This window comes from Phalacrocorax aristotelis, chromosome 5 (genome assembly GCF_949628215.1).
Source record: "Phalacrocorax aristotelis chromosome 5, bGulAri2.1, whole genome shotgun sequence".
Taxonomy (NCBI): domain Eukaryota; kingdom Metazoa; phylum Chordata; class Aves; order Suliformes; family Phalacrocoracidae; genus Phalacrocorax; species Phalacrocorax aristotelis.
This window is the reverse complement of record NC_134280.1, coordinates 5,638,105-5,653,447: the sequence shown is the minus strand read 5'-3', so window position 1 is coordinate 5,653,447 and position 15,343 is coordinate 5,638,105.

The window sequence follows — 15,343 nt, the reverse complement described above, 5'->3', positions numbered from 1 at the left end:
AATAGATGATAAGTGCTATTAACAAATCCACATTTTCCTTAATTGAATAAAATACTATGTGTTGTCAAAAGTACTTCTTTGACACTGGAATCTCCTATCTTGATTGAATTATACTCTAGATAAGATTATTTTTACTGTTCTTCTTTTCTGAAATACATCACTAAGGCATAAACTTCCAGAAATCCACATTGATCCAAATTGGAAGCAAACAGCTAAATTCTTACCCTAATTACCCCTGTAAGTGCAGAAAAGAAATCTTGTCAGACTTTTGTAAACATGTGAGCCCTAACCCTCACCCCCGCTCATCCACTGGTCAATTTTTTACAAGTGTCTAATTCACCTAAGCGGGGGAGCTCTAAAGCCCACTCCGGTTGAGCCCAGCTTCATCTCAGAAAATGAGCCCAGATGAAAAGCTTGAGGAACTCTCTGAAACTTGATGAGTAGTTGTATAATTGAATCACTGAACTTGAATTAATTAACTTACCCTTCACTCAATTTTTATTCCTTAAAAATATCAGAATATAGCTGAAATCTTGAAGCTTTTGAAGTCAGTGAATTTAAGTGTGATGAGGATTTTATTTTATGTCTTTGTCAAAGTAGCCTAATGTTAACTAAAGTGATTGAAAGAGTATCAGATAGTTATAAATAGTTTAGCTAGACCAGCTTTTTAATTCCCAATGTCCTGTGCCTTAAAGCCAATTTTAATGAAGAAGATAGAACATTTTGATATATATTGTCACATTTCCTCATCTCTTGTATATTCATGACTTTAAAATGTTCAGATAATTCATTTCTCAGTAATCAAAAAAGCCCATGAAATTTTCAATAGAATTATTCAAATCTGTAAAATTTCAAAAGTATTTCCACAGCAAATGCCAAAATTAATGGCCAACACTTCACAAGAAGAGGTTAATCACAGTTCCTTGTTTTGCTATACACTGCCAGGACAATACTCATTATAAATGCCTTTGGTATACATGTAGATGTAATACGCAGTTTTCATAGATCCACTACTCGAGTATTACAGCAAGGCGTTTGCAATTCTTGCTGTTGACTGCTGTTTGCAGAAGAACCAGGTACTTAATGTATCCAATGCTAGAAACCACGGCTACAATGGATCTCTGCATCCTCTGAAGTAATTTTTGAAGGCTAATTCCTGCAAAGCAGGCAGTGTGAAGTGCTAAGCATGACTCAGGAAGGGACAAAAATTATCAATTCTGTTTGAAAATTGAACTTCATTCCTTGGAGGACTGGTGATAGCTTTTGGGAACTATGTGGACTGTCGTGGACTCCTGCATTGTGAACTTGTCCATATACTGAGTGCTTTGGATGCTTAGGCATAGCTGCATATCTGGGATTAAAAGGGAATTTATCCTATTCTTTAAAGGTAAATTCTCTCTATTATGGCCCACGCAAAATATTTGCATTAATTTGCATCACTTATCATGTGAGTAATAAGCCCTGTGCTTCTCTCAACATTGCAAAAAAAGTTCTCCTTAGCGAACCTAAAAGAATTCATCACTCTCTGCATTCATCAAATGCACAAAGAACTTGACCTCACTGTTATTAACTCTGTCCACAATACATTAAAGAGCCCAGTCCATCAGGACTATTTGCTGTGCTTGTTCACACATCAGAAAGTCTAGTTCCCTGCAGCCTTGAGAGTAAATTGAATTTTAATTTCAGATTTGATGTCTGGTCCCCTAGTTCTTGTTTTATATGAGTCATAGATTATACTGGCCAAAATATTTTCTGCATCCCATTAATTCCATTGACGGGATCTCTTGAGACATACACCGCGGCCACTGCTTCCCTGCTCAGAAAGGAAAGGTGAAAGATAGTGCTTATCTTACAAGAAGCTAATGCACAACCTACAGCTTCACGTGAAGTGTTCCAGTAGCATATATTTCCCAGGGCACATAAACTTAGGACACAGTCATGAGTCAGGCTGTGTGAGATTAGTGCATATCACAACCACAGACTGGTTCTTTTAGCCAGTCTTTCTCATAAAAATAGCAGATAGTCTACAGCTGAGCATTGCTTTGGCTCTTGGTGATCTTTGTAAGAGAGACCCAACGTCTTACAAGGAAACAGTGCTGATGCTTGTTAAGAAAAACCTGAATAATTCCAATACAGCTCTCCACAGCTTTCATCCTGCTGCTGTGCTGCACAGTTCGAAAGGACCACGTCTCACCTCCTGTAGCGGCTTTCCTACTTCTGCCAGAATGCCCCTGTCAGCACACACGGCAGTGGGCAACCTGCCCTGCCCATCCTGGTGACCAAGGGGAAGTGACTGATTACCCAGAGAGAGCACAACATTAAGCATGGGCCACAAATATCTGTTTCTCTGTATGTCGTATGCTGCAGGAGAGAGAAGGTGCTCTTGCCAGAAGGGAGCCTCTCCGCAAAAAAACCCAAAAGAAATAAGGCTCCTTGGCACTGCGGAATTTTTTATGCAGTTGTCTTGCAGAAAAAAGTCTCAGACGTCCTCAAATATTAATACTCGTAATGAAATGCTCAGATTAGCAATTGCATAAACCCTTTCCTCAGACGGAAGTTTCAGCCAGTGGGATCGCAGCCGATTAAAAAGATTGTTTCAGCCACAGTCACCTTTACCTAAGCTGATGCCAGGTGCTACCATCCAATTTAGAAGTCAACACAGTATGCGAAATATGCTTCTCTGGGGGCAAAACCTGACTCATATTATCCTCTGCATACTAGCATGGTGGGTGTGAAATGAGACACCGCGGGACAGGAGAATGAGGGCAGATTGTGGTAGGGAGGATAAAAAGGCTTCATGAAACATTTTAATACATTTTAACTAAGAGACTTGGGGCTGTATCTTGTTCTCAATTTTGTATTGACCTTTATGGGGTTTTAAAAGAGAGCAGAATTTTCCTGTTCTTAATTTATGCCACTTACTAAAGATCCCTGGAGTCAAATCTGTGCTAATTTACACAATGTGCAAATCCTCTAAAGTCAATGGGTTGCAGTGTAAATCGGAGCATAAATCAGGTCAGAATTTGGCCCTTGATGAAGAGCCAATGAAAAAATGTTGCCTGAATGATTCAAAAGAAGCAGCTAAACCTATTGATTTTTATTTAAATGAATCATGCTTGGATTAGATCTCAAAACATTATTAAAATTAAAACAGAATGATCTTTAATCTAGAAGATGAAAGTATTTAACATATCTACTCGCTTGGGAGCTGAAGGGAAGACCCTACTGACGGGAAGAACCAATTCCTAAACAGACACTGAAAATTAAAATTTTCCATGAATGACAGAATCAAAATTTGATACTAAATATTTAGATAACTTCAAAATAGCTAAGCAAAGGGGGGTGGGGGGAGGGGGGTAACCAGCAACTGTATTTCTTTTCTGTTTTTTAATGCTGGGATCTTCGTGATTTAGTACAGTATTTGTTCCAAGGCCCTGCATATCTTTGCTATCTCCACATATTTATAATACATCATTTTGGATCAAATTCATGGCTAGTTTTCATAGGTGCAGTCACATTAATTTCGCACCTCTGAATTTAGCTCTTTGCTTTTTATCTGGAGACCATTCATCAATATTCCCTGGAAACTGGCTTGCTCCCTTCTCAACAAATAACCATATCAGCCTCTGATATTTTCAGCCAGAACAAATTCTACTTGGTGGCTTTCATTTATATACATATATTATTCTGAAGATAGGAGATATTCTAGCAGATGGAAAGCAGGGTGTATATGGGCTTCTATAGCAAACTTTAAATGAATTGGGTTTGTGAGGAGTCCTTCTCAGCTGGTTATTACATCAATAAATCAAGAAGTATCAAATGTGAAAACATTAATCAGATTTTGATAACGTCTTCTGGAGTCATTCGGAACAGCTGACATAAAATAGCTATAATTACACATTGTGGTATTGTATCGTGTGTTTCATATTTCATAACATTTATTCTCAGTGTATGTCTCAACAGTCTCCTATTAGTGGAAGACCATTATCCTTTGATAATGGCCTATTTTTCTATTCTACTGACATTAACTCTTAATTATCTTTTTTTCTTTCTTTTTTTTTTTTTTCTTAAACAATAATAAATTAAAATCAATGAGGATTATGGAAATCTCTCTGACTAATACCCTGTGACTGTTACCTTAAATGCTTAGGGCTACAAAATGAAATTTAGTGTGTATGAGCTCAAAGAAGCTATTTACTACTTTAACATTTTACAGGTCATACATTAACATTTAGCAAGTCATAAAAAATTTACATCTTTAAGCGATTTGTACTTAATAGGTTAGTGATATGCATTTCATTCAGGATGCTGGGGAAAGAATCTATAAAACGAAGGCATCTTGCATTGTCTCCAGATAGTCTGTGCTGCTGGTGAATGTTCCGTTAAACCCTCGAAACATTCTGGTATGATTCTGTTTAGTTAGAAGCTATTCTCCATGGGAATAATAAGAAGTCTGCAGTAGCAAACTGGTACAAACTGTCTTATTCAGCTGCTAGTAAATCAGTTGCAATTTAAGGAAAAAGACTTAGATTAATCACAGTGACCACTATAAAGAAGTGACGGACATGGGTTCTTGTGATTAGATTGGAAGAAATATTGCTATATAATGTCTGTGAATATCTGCCCTGTTTCTTTTCAGTAGGTTACTGTGGCTATTTTTGGTCACTTTCTATATACACTGAAAAGATCAGTTATTAAGGACATAAACTTCATCTCAGAATCATGATAACCAAACTCTGGAGCGCTCTGTAAATTAGTTGCATCCATCATTAACCAAGTTGGTGCCACTAGGTGGTACCCAAGAATATGAAGCACAGATAGCCACTTTCATAGGATTTCCCTTGTTTTGCAAGGGAAGAGGCTTCCTTTGTGCTTCTGAAAAAGGCTGCGATATTCTCATCATCTTGCAGGTGGATATTAGAATCACAGAGAAATCAAAGCCAAATCCCTCCAAGATTTGATGCTGTTCTCCCAGTTCCCATGCAGCAGCACTGAGCACTGGAGCAGCCTTCTTTTCAGACATGGATTATTAAAACCTAATGAAGAGCTATTCAAGATGAGACCGCAAGCTAAAAATTCTCCATACAAAACCAGAATGCGAATTCATTAATGTAAATCCTGAACTTCTTTCAAATGTACTCTTAACAGAAAAAAATAAAGCTAGGTTTTCCAGAGACATAGTTCCTCTTAAATTATTTACTCTGCTTTACTCATAACTATATAAGCTAATTTGTACATGCCGCTATTTTGCTATTTGCATGTCTTTTCCATTAAAAGCTGAAAAATGAATAGGATGACAGTAGAGAATAGGATGTTTAGACAGCAAAATACTGCAACAATAGCTGGTAAATGCTTCATTCAAAATATCCATCTAAAATATTGCAATTTGTTTTAAAAGAATAAATTATAGGCATGGCTTCTACTTCTGTAAAGTTTCTTTCTCTTACGGTACAATTGTGTGCTACTTATCCCTTAAATAAAACACATTTTAAACTCATGGAAAGCCTTGAATTGGGCTCCAGAGGATAGTTTGGCTTTTCCTTTGGGAGGTCTCCCGGGAAGCAGGCTGGTGTTGCAAGACCTCTTTGGTGTTTACCCTGTGGAGTTGCTGTCGCATTGCACTGCCGCGGAGGGATCCCCATAGCACACGTCCCACAGCTAAAGGCGTAAAGCTGCTGTGAAAACAGGGAATATGTGCTCCAGTCCTGGTGCAGTCTCGGGAAGGACATTAAAAAAAGTCCCTGAGAGAAATATGGATATCTTCATGTTATAGACTTTAAGAAATGCTTTAGGTTTTGCTTTGTAATATTAACGCTTTTAATTTTTTCAGTCAATCTTTAAAACAGAAGTATTGGTTAGATCATTCCACATCTCCTTTTAAGGGATAGGCATAAAAACCTCTCTTTTTATGGCACTTTGATCAAACCTGTTCTTCCTCCTAACTTGTTTTTCTTATGAGTTGTTCTCTTCCGTCTAGCCCATCTTTGGAGAGGAAATGAAAAAGCCATTATAAACACTGTCAAATTTTGTTTGTACTTTTGCTTCCTTCTAGATTAAAAAGTACCCTGTTCCACAAACATACAAACACAGAAGTATTTGTAAAGTCTTGAATACAAACAACGCTGTTGATGCTTCTGCATCAACTCTGTCACAAGTACTGGCTCCTCTCTCCTCTCCAATCCTTCCCGCCTTTCAGCATACCAGAGAGCACAAAGTCCAGCCTTTTTTGAACTATTCCTTTTATTAGATGGGTAGAAATGCTATTTCAATGCTCAATAACTGAAAGAAAAACTGTTCTAAAGTGTCTGAAAATATCTTTTTTTCCCCCTCTACTGCTTAGAGAGAAAGTAAACTTTCAGATGTTTTGATCCTGAGTGAGCTTTCCAACTGTTGAGTCAAAATATATGCATTAATAGCTGCAATTTCTTTTGGGATTAGAAAGATTTTTTGCTCAGTTGATCGTTCTGAGCATATCCTGAAGCCCATACAGATCCAGGAAGAAAATCCTGCAAGATCCTATTGCGAATGGTGCTGCCGATAGCACGCAGCGACATCCGCGGTGCCGTTGCTCCTCAGGTTTGCTTTTGTCCCTGGGGTGCCGTACTCTGCCTCCCAAGCGGCTGACAGAGTTCAGACCTGTCGCTCTTTCGTCTCACATAGGCAATTCAGCACCTGTAACTCCCAGTTTAAAAGACCGTGGGGACTTTGAGCAGCTTGCAGAGGAAGGAGAAGTATCACAGTTAATGTTCCAGCTGATTTCAAAGCACAGTAGGTTAAACTTGTTCATACAGGTAATGAAGCAGCTTGAAGACAGGTCAATGGAAGTTTAGAAAATGAAAAGCTGTACTGTTTGCTGGGGCTTTTACTGCAGAAGCTCCTATCACAGAGACCTTAGACACCTTTTATTAATCCCCGCTGGCACATTGGGTCTTTGAATTAAATGCTCAGCACATTTGCTCTATTGTCACTTCGAATCCAAGGAGAAAAACACAAGTAAAAATGAATATGAAATGGTCATGTTATAATTCATAATTTTGTTGACTTTTCATTATCCTTTTATTAAATTGAATATAATTTGAAACCTCGGAATAGTTCCTCTGGCAGTGGGTGCTATTGACATTTGTCATGTCTTTGTGAGAAATAGTGGGGGAAAAGAGGGCACAAGAATATTATATTTTGCTTATTCTTAGTAACAAGTTTTAGGGTATCCTGCTTGTATAGCCTGAAAAGGTCCTAGCTGGTGGGAGGTTCTAGAAAAGATCACGCCTGAGGAGACAGATATAACTACCCTGCATATCTGTCTCGATTTAATGACTGTAGTTGTAGAGAGAGGAAAGAAACATAATTATTTCCAATAAATTTTACACATAACTTGGAATTCAATCAAGCACATCAACATTAGCAATCAATTAGTAACTCAATGCATAGTTTTGAGTAGCTGTAAACTACTGTATACACTAATGGCTCTTCAGCAAACCTCCAGAGCAGGTTCAGTTTTTTCACCAGTAAAGCAGGCTAACATCATAAAGCTACAACAGGGGAAAATGTTCAAATTAACTTAATCTATTTTAATTTATAAATACACAAATCTTACTCTGAGTGAAAATGGCAACAACAAAAGCAACACAATTCTTTCCAACTCTCACTGGACCATTTAGAATATTTCTCATTCATATTATAGTTCAGAAAATACTCTTCTCCATCTCGTTCTCTCTTTCATCTGAAATGTCTGTCACTCCAGTATGTTGTGCTTGGAGACTTCTGTGGATTTTTTTTCTGCTTGACTCTGTTTTCCCTTTGCACTAAAACTATAGCTTGTTTAAGTGATAATAACTCCTTAACTTCCCCAACCCCATAAACTTGCCTCATTCTCATTGAAGTCCCTGTGAAAACATACTATGAAAAAAAAAGCCATTAAACATTTTTTTATTTCCTTCTGGCAACCGTGAGGCACATATGTTTTGGAGGCAAACATATATCTGACAGACTCCCAGTGATCATCAGGATCAGATTTGCTAAGTAAGAGAATGTGATTTTTAAGCCTATTCTCTTAGCTTTACCATCATTAATGGTACATACTTCACTGAAATTTTCTTCAGAAGCATTATGTCAAATGCTGACTTCATTGCACATATGTCACACACTGATATCATTATTATTACTCAAGTCTTACTGGAAAGAAGTTGGGGCCAATGTACTTAATTTACTTAATTAATTGTTAACTCTTTGACCAAATATGTCTTCCACAGAGAAGATGGGAGTACAATGAAGTGAGTTAAATTTCACAGGGCTTTAGATCAGACATTAAGTAAAGCAGTTATATCTTTTGGAAAAATGAATGTCACCTAATACAGAACTTCTTTCCTTTATTGAGAAAATCTGTTAAGATTTGTGCTTATGCCAGAATACAAGCAAAAGTCCTTCACATGGACACTAAGCCTTCCTTGTCCCTGCATTTCTAGTATGCAAATTCACCTTTAAAATCAGGTCTTTTAGAAAATAACATCGTGACATTGATAAAAATTCTACTATCTTGTGGACTGGGATAATGAAATCAGGATGAGTATCCCTTGCTATGATGCTGAAGAGAAATATCAGGTAGCTGATAACCTTATTCTTCAGGTATTTATACAGAGAAAGTAATTCTACTCAGGAGTCCTGTTAAATGCTTGCATTTATTCCGGCACTTTTACTGACAAATAGTGAACTGTGATTGTGAATATGTGTTTATATCTGCTTCTCCCTCTTGTCCCTCTAAATAGCCATTATATCCATCTATCAGAGCCAAGAGCAGTTCACTCATCTTTTCTTTAGGTAAAATTAGGAAGTGAAAGAGGTCGTTAGTCTTTATCATTAAATTTTACAATGCTTAAAAATGTAAAACTGTAGAAAGACAGAACATCCTAGAAAGACAAGGAAGTAACCAAATGCTCCTTTTACCTCTTTTTCTGACAACACATTCTACATTCTCTTACAGATTAGGAGCACAATGATGCGCACCCACTCAGACTTCATTCCAAAAATGCGACTGCCGAGGCTCCTTGGTTTGCTTATTTAGAAACATTCAAAGGATCACATGAGGACAACACTGGTTTATGTAGGTAATTTACGCAACATCTAAAATGCATTGGGAGCTGGTTCTATTTCTCAAGGCATCGACAAAACTTTCTCGGCCCTTTAGCATGCATCAGCATGCGAAAATACGGAGGTGGGCCATTGAAAGAGTTTATTCTGGGAGTTTCTTTTGGCTTCTCCAGTGGCTGCTTCTTGCTGCACTGCCCGGGAAGCCTGCGGCATTAGTGGTGTGGGGTGCTCCTCGACCACCTGCCAGCATCTCCTCAGTGTTCCTCACTATTTCTTTCCAGTTATTGTGCCAAAGATAAAGCTGTACAAAAGCTATATTTACCAAAAATCTTCCATGCCTTTGCAGTTAAAAGATAGGAGGTTCACTTATATTGTACAGCCCTATTTAAGTCCTCTAATCTGAAGAGGAAATTGATTAAGAGCTGAGTCATTCAGAATTATACATGACATTCGCAAAAAAGAAAACATCCCAAATCTCTATATTACATATAAAAAATACATTAAAAGACTGTTAAGTTAGCAAAATCAAACCCTTCAAAGCTTGGCAATGCCATAAAAGAACATGCTACCTCATGCCACTTCAGACTAAGCCTCCTTCTGTGTATGAACTATAATGTCTTTAATAACAGCTTTTCATACCCCTTTGCACAAAACCTCTCCCTCGCTCCTTCACAGTATTAGTCTCCCTTTGCCTTATCTCACCTGTCCTTAAATCTTCCTTCTTTATTCACCTTTATTTTCTTCTCCTAATTTCTTCCACATCCCTGAAACCATCAAAATCTCCTCTCCCACGATCCTGTCCCTCTCCATCCCTTCCACCTGCTCATCCTGCAGCCTGTGTCTCTCCGCCTCCAATAACGCATGGACGTTTGCTGACCTCTCACACTGTTGTATAACCTTCTCAAACGCTGCCTCGTCAGTCTCGTTAGATGTCTGCCTTTCTAATAGCTAAAGTAACTCCCGCAGTACTAGCGGAAGAATTAATTCTTAGTAAGTATCAGAAGATGTGGAGTTGTTGATCATAGAATCATAGAATGGTTAAGGTTGGAAGGGACCTTTAGAGGCCATCCAGTCCAACCCCCCTGCAGGGAGCAGGGACATCTCCAGCTAGATCAGGTTGCTCAGAGCCCCGTCCAGCCTGGCCTTGAATGATTCCAGGGATGGGGCATCAGGCACCTCTCTGGGCAACTGGGCCAGCGTTTCACCACCCTCACAGTGAAATATTTTTTCCTTATATCCAGTCTAAATCTCCCCTCCTTTAGTTTAAAACCATCACCCCTTGTCCTGTCAAGGGTGGGGTTCAAGCCGTAGGGACTCAGAAAGGATGCAGTATCAAGCAAGGGGTACAATTTTGAAGTTAACTCTTTACCTCTTTCAGATCTTTTTAACTGACAAACTGAAAGTTTGCACTATAGTTTATCCTCTATTTGGACTAACAGAAGAGTATCACCTCGACAGGCAATCACTTAGGAAAAAAGATCTATTTAAAGCTAAAGCACATCAGCGCCTGTCGTTGCAGGATCTGGCCTAGGCAAGAAAACCAGTGAAATGAATGATACCCAAAATACTGTCAAAGTTGATATTTCCTCTCTAATGCCTTTCAAGTATACCTTAGGGTTCACTCTTAACAACAGAAGGTAAAAGATTTTTAAACAGACGTGCAGTTTTAAAATTGACAGTGTCCCTTTAACAACTTCAACAGTTGGAGAGTTTTATGTAGGAGGGTGAATCTGATGCTAAATAGTTAAACCTGTTTTGACTAAGAACTTGTGACTTCCAAAATAAAATCGTGTCTGTAGAAGAAAGTAACAGCAATTGGGAACAAAGCACAAAGGAATAGGCCAGCTCTAACTTATGCAGGTTCAAGGAGGCTCATCTACATGCTTGGTTATTTTCTTTTTTTAAAGTGAAGAATTAAGTTTCTGATTTCTGTCTCTGTCAGAACAAAATGTTTCCACTACCGTTACACAGTAAGTTCAGGCTCTCGTAGGTCAAAGGTGTTGGGAAACATCTACTGCGAACAGAGTCCATTGGAAGTACATAGGAATTGCACAGGAAGCACTTTTTGAAGCAAATTTTTGATCAAATTCATACCACCTCTTCTACCAGCTTGTCCTCATTTACAATTTTTAAGGATGGCCAGGTGTTGTACCTGTTCGTAGGGCTGCTCTTGTTTGCTGCCTGTATTTCAGCCTTCTACATTGCATAATTGCTTGGCTAGTGAGGGTAATGTTTTGGGCAGCCTCTGCCACTGCACAGCATAAGGCAGTATTAGATGTATGTGTGTAACCAAACACAGAGGGGAGTGAAGCAAAGGAGCCGGGCCAGCAGAACCAGGTGAGGAAGCCACGAGGCTTGTATTCAAGTCTGCAGTCATCTCCTCCGAAGGAGAGTGCAGTGAAAACCTGGACTGCCACTTTACATATCACTCTGTAGTTAATCAGCCAAGGAAGGCTGCTAACACAAACCAGCATCTCCGCAGGGCAGCACTGCCAGAGTGCCACTGTTCCTTCTGGGTCAAAACCAAGCCACTGTCTAAAATTTCAAAAAGACTTCAACAGTCACCATAATCCAGTATTACCACAGCCAATTCCACTTCTTCTGTGCCCGAAAAGGAGCCCCTACCATTGTTCATCCTTATGAGGCTTACTTGGAGAGTTACCACTGGCCAGAGGGGAAAGCCGAGAGAATAAACAGCCACCCAGTACAGTCACATCCCTAAAACTGAAGAACAAACATCCCCAGAAAGTGATCTGGAAGAACCTCAACAAATGGGAACTTCTCTAAATCATCCTGTCCTTGCAGGCTGCTGTGCTGCAGGAGGGTTGTCTCCTGCGTGCAGGCTGCCAAGCACTCCTGTGGCAGGAATGCTTTCTCACAAAGCACTGAGCCCCTTAAAATTGAATTAATATATTAAATAGATTGACTATAGATTTATATCCAACTTTTTAATCTGCTTCACCTCTGTGACAGTACTGCATTGCGTGCTCTCACATCCATGCCCTCACCTGTATGCCTGTAGTACCCTACTTATTGCATAGTTTAAAAATTTTTGAGTAGACTACATAGAAGAATATATATCGGAAACAGTTTACACTTGAGAACATTAAAGCCAATAATGATTTTTGTGTTTCAATCAAGATTATTTGTCATTTAGACTTGTGCTGTGTCTTGGTAAAGCGCATGAACAGTATGTGGCAGATCTGTGGAAATACCTAATTAAAAATATCAAGGAAATTAATTATGTAAATTTAAATATTATGGGTTTCACTGTGCCTATTTTGAATATACAACATACCAGCAGTTTTTATGTAGCTGTGATGGTATGATTTTTAACCTTTGACTCAGACCGAATTTAACTTCTGCATTTCTCAAGCTTCTTTCAAATCAGGCTGGGCACCAAACCACCCCCACCCCCCTTTCTTGGAAGTCCCGTAATGACAAAAGTCATTGTGGCACCGAGGCGAGGGGCTCAGAGGCGGAGGATCTTTCCCAAACCGGCAAAAGGGCGGCGAAAAGCACGAAGGCGAAAGCTCAGGGAGAGCGAGGGCAGCGCAGCCCCCCCCCGCCCCGCGGGCGGGAAGCGGGGAGCTCCTGGCTGAGGCGGCTCCCGGCTGAGGCGGCTCTGCCTCGGCGTGGGCGGGGACAGGAGCGAGGGCGGGAAAACCTCCGCACGTACAACAGTAACCCCCGGGGAGCGCGCGCACCGGGGCTTGGCGTGGCGCGTCAGGAGGGCGCGAGGCGGCTGTTGTTGGCGCGGGCGGGAGGGAGCGTCTCTCCCAGCTGTAGGGGTGATTTCAGTAAGTTCAGCTGGTGAGAGGGAGCGTGGCCATGGCGCCCACCCGGCGGAAGGCTCTGGCCTCTGCACTAGCCAGAAGGGATGTGTCAGCCCAGAGTGAGCTCCCAGGAAAACACCCAGCTGTCCAGGTGTCCGGCTGCAGGGAGTGCCACCAGCTCGCACTGGAAACAGATGGCAGTAGGGGGAACAAGTGTGTAGGGTGTGATCAGGTGGACTATCTATCTGGCCTGGTGGCAGAGCTAAGAGAGGAAGGAGGCTGAGGAGCATCAGGGAGTCTGAGCAAGAGATAGACCGGTGGAACCACGCTCTGACCTCCCAGAAACCTGAACAGGGTCAGCCACCAGAAAGAGCCCATGATCAAAGAGATCCAGTATCATCCCCCCACCAGGATGTAGGCAGGGTCTTAAAGGGAAGCAATGAGTGGAAACAAGTCCACAAATGGGGCAGCAAGAGCACCCTTCTCTTGTCCACCACACACCCCCAGGTGCCTCTGCACAATAGGTATGAGGCTCTAAGATGTGGAGGACCAATCAGTGGATGATATGGGTATTGATCCATCCACACCAGGGGAGTTGCCAAGAGCAGAAAAACCTTCCCCCCATATTAACACCACCTCCACGAGGGGGAAAAAAAGAGGAGCCATGGTTGTAGGAGCCTCCCTTCTGAGGAGAACAGAGGGTCTAATATGCCAGGCTGACCCTCCTCATAGGGAAGTCTGCTGCCTTCCAGGAGCCCGGGTTAGAGATATCTCTAGGAAACTTCTTAGCCTGGTACAGCCCTCAGACTGCTACCTGTTATTGCTCTTCCTCGTGGGTGGTGATGAAGGTGCAGTACGTAGCCCAAGGGTGATTAAAAGAGACTTCAGGGCCTTGGGACGGTTAGTGAGGGAATATGGGGCACGGGTTATCTTTTCTTCTCTCCTCTGGTTGTGGGCAGTGATGTTGTAAGGAACAGGTGGACCCAATCTATCAACACATGGCTCCATGGCTGGTGTCACCCGCACAACTTTGGGTTTTTGACAATGGGATCACCTACACAGCACCGGGATTGCTGGTGTCTAATGGGAGCCACCTTTCTCAAAGGGGAAAGAAGGTCTTTGCTCAGGAGCTTCTGGGGCTCATTGACAGGGCTTTAAACTAGAGGCGAAGGGGGAGGGGGAACATATTGGGCTTGCCTGTGACAAGCTGCGGGGTGATACACAGTGGTTAAGAGGGACAGGCTCCTAGTATGAGCCCTCAGCCTGTTGCCCAGAGGTGTGCTGGGGTCACTGCAGCACAGTCAGAGTCTTACGGAGATGACCTGGGGGCTCCTGAGGTAGTAGGAGCCAACAAGGACACTCCTGTGAAACACCTTAAGGGAATCAAGGGGTGCTCTGCTAAGGAGGAGGCATGGCCCACAGTCTGGATGAAATGCCTCTAACACATGCAGCATGGGAAACAAACAGGAGGAATTGGAAGGTTTGCAGGTGACACCAAGCTGAGCGGTGCAGTTGACACACCTGAGGGATGGGATGCCATCCAGAGAGACCTGGACAAGCTGGAGAGGTGGGCCTCTGAGAACCCCATGAGGTTCAACAAGGCCAAGGGCAAGGCCCTGCGCCTGGGTCGGGGCAACCCCCGGTATCAACACAGGCTGGGGGATGAAGGGACTGAGAGCAGCCCTGCGGAGAAGGACTTGGGGTGCTGGTGAACGAAAGGCCAGACATGAGCCAGCAACGTGCGCTCGCAGCCCTGAAGCCAACCGTGTCCTGGGCTGCACCAAAGGCAGCGTGGGCAGCAGGGCGAGGGAGGGGATCCTGCCCCTCTGCCCCGCTCTGGGGAGACCCCCCGCAGCGCTGCGGCCAGCTCTGGGCTCCTCAGCGCAGGAGGGACACGGGGCTGTTGGAGCGGGGCCAGAGGGGGCCACAAAAGTGCTCCGAGGGCCGGAGCCCCTCCTGCTGTGAGGCCGGGCTGGGAGAGCTGGGGTTGTTCAGCCTGGAGAAGAGAAGGCTGTGGGAGACCTTATTGCGGCCTTTCAGTACTTAAAGGGGGGCTATAGGAAAGAAGGGGGCAATCTCTTTAGCAAGGCCTGTTGTGACAGGACAAGGGGTGATGGTTTTAAACTAAAGGAGGGGAGATTTAGACTGGATATAAGGAAGAAATTGTTTACACTGAGGGTGGTGAAGCACTGGCCCAGTTGCCCAGAGAGGTGGCTGATGCCCCATCCCTGGAATCATTCAAGGCCAGGCTGGACGGGGCTCTGAGCAACCTGATCTAGTTGGGGATGTCCCTGCTCCCTGCAGGGGGGTTGGACTGGATGGCCTCTAAAGGTCCCTTCCAACCTAAACCATTCTCTGATTACTACATTTTAAACAAACCAGATATGTAGAATCATGCATTTACTGGCAGGTGTGGCAAAAGTTACGCTTGTTGTTAGTAACAGTTTTGGAATATTGCATTACTCTTTCCATGTAATTAGATC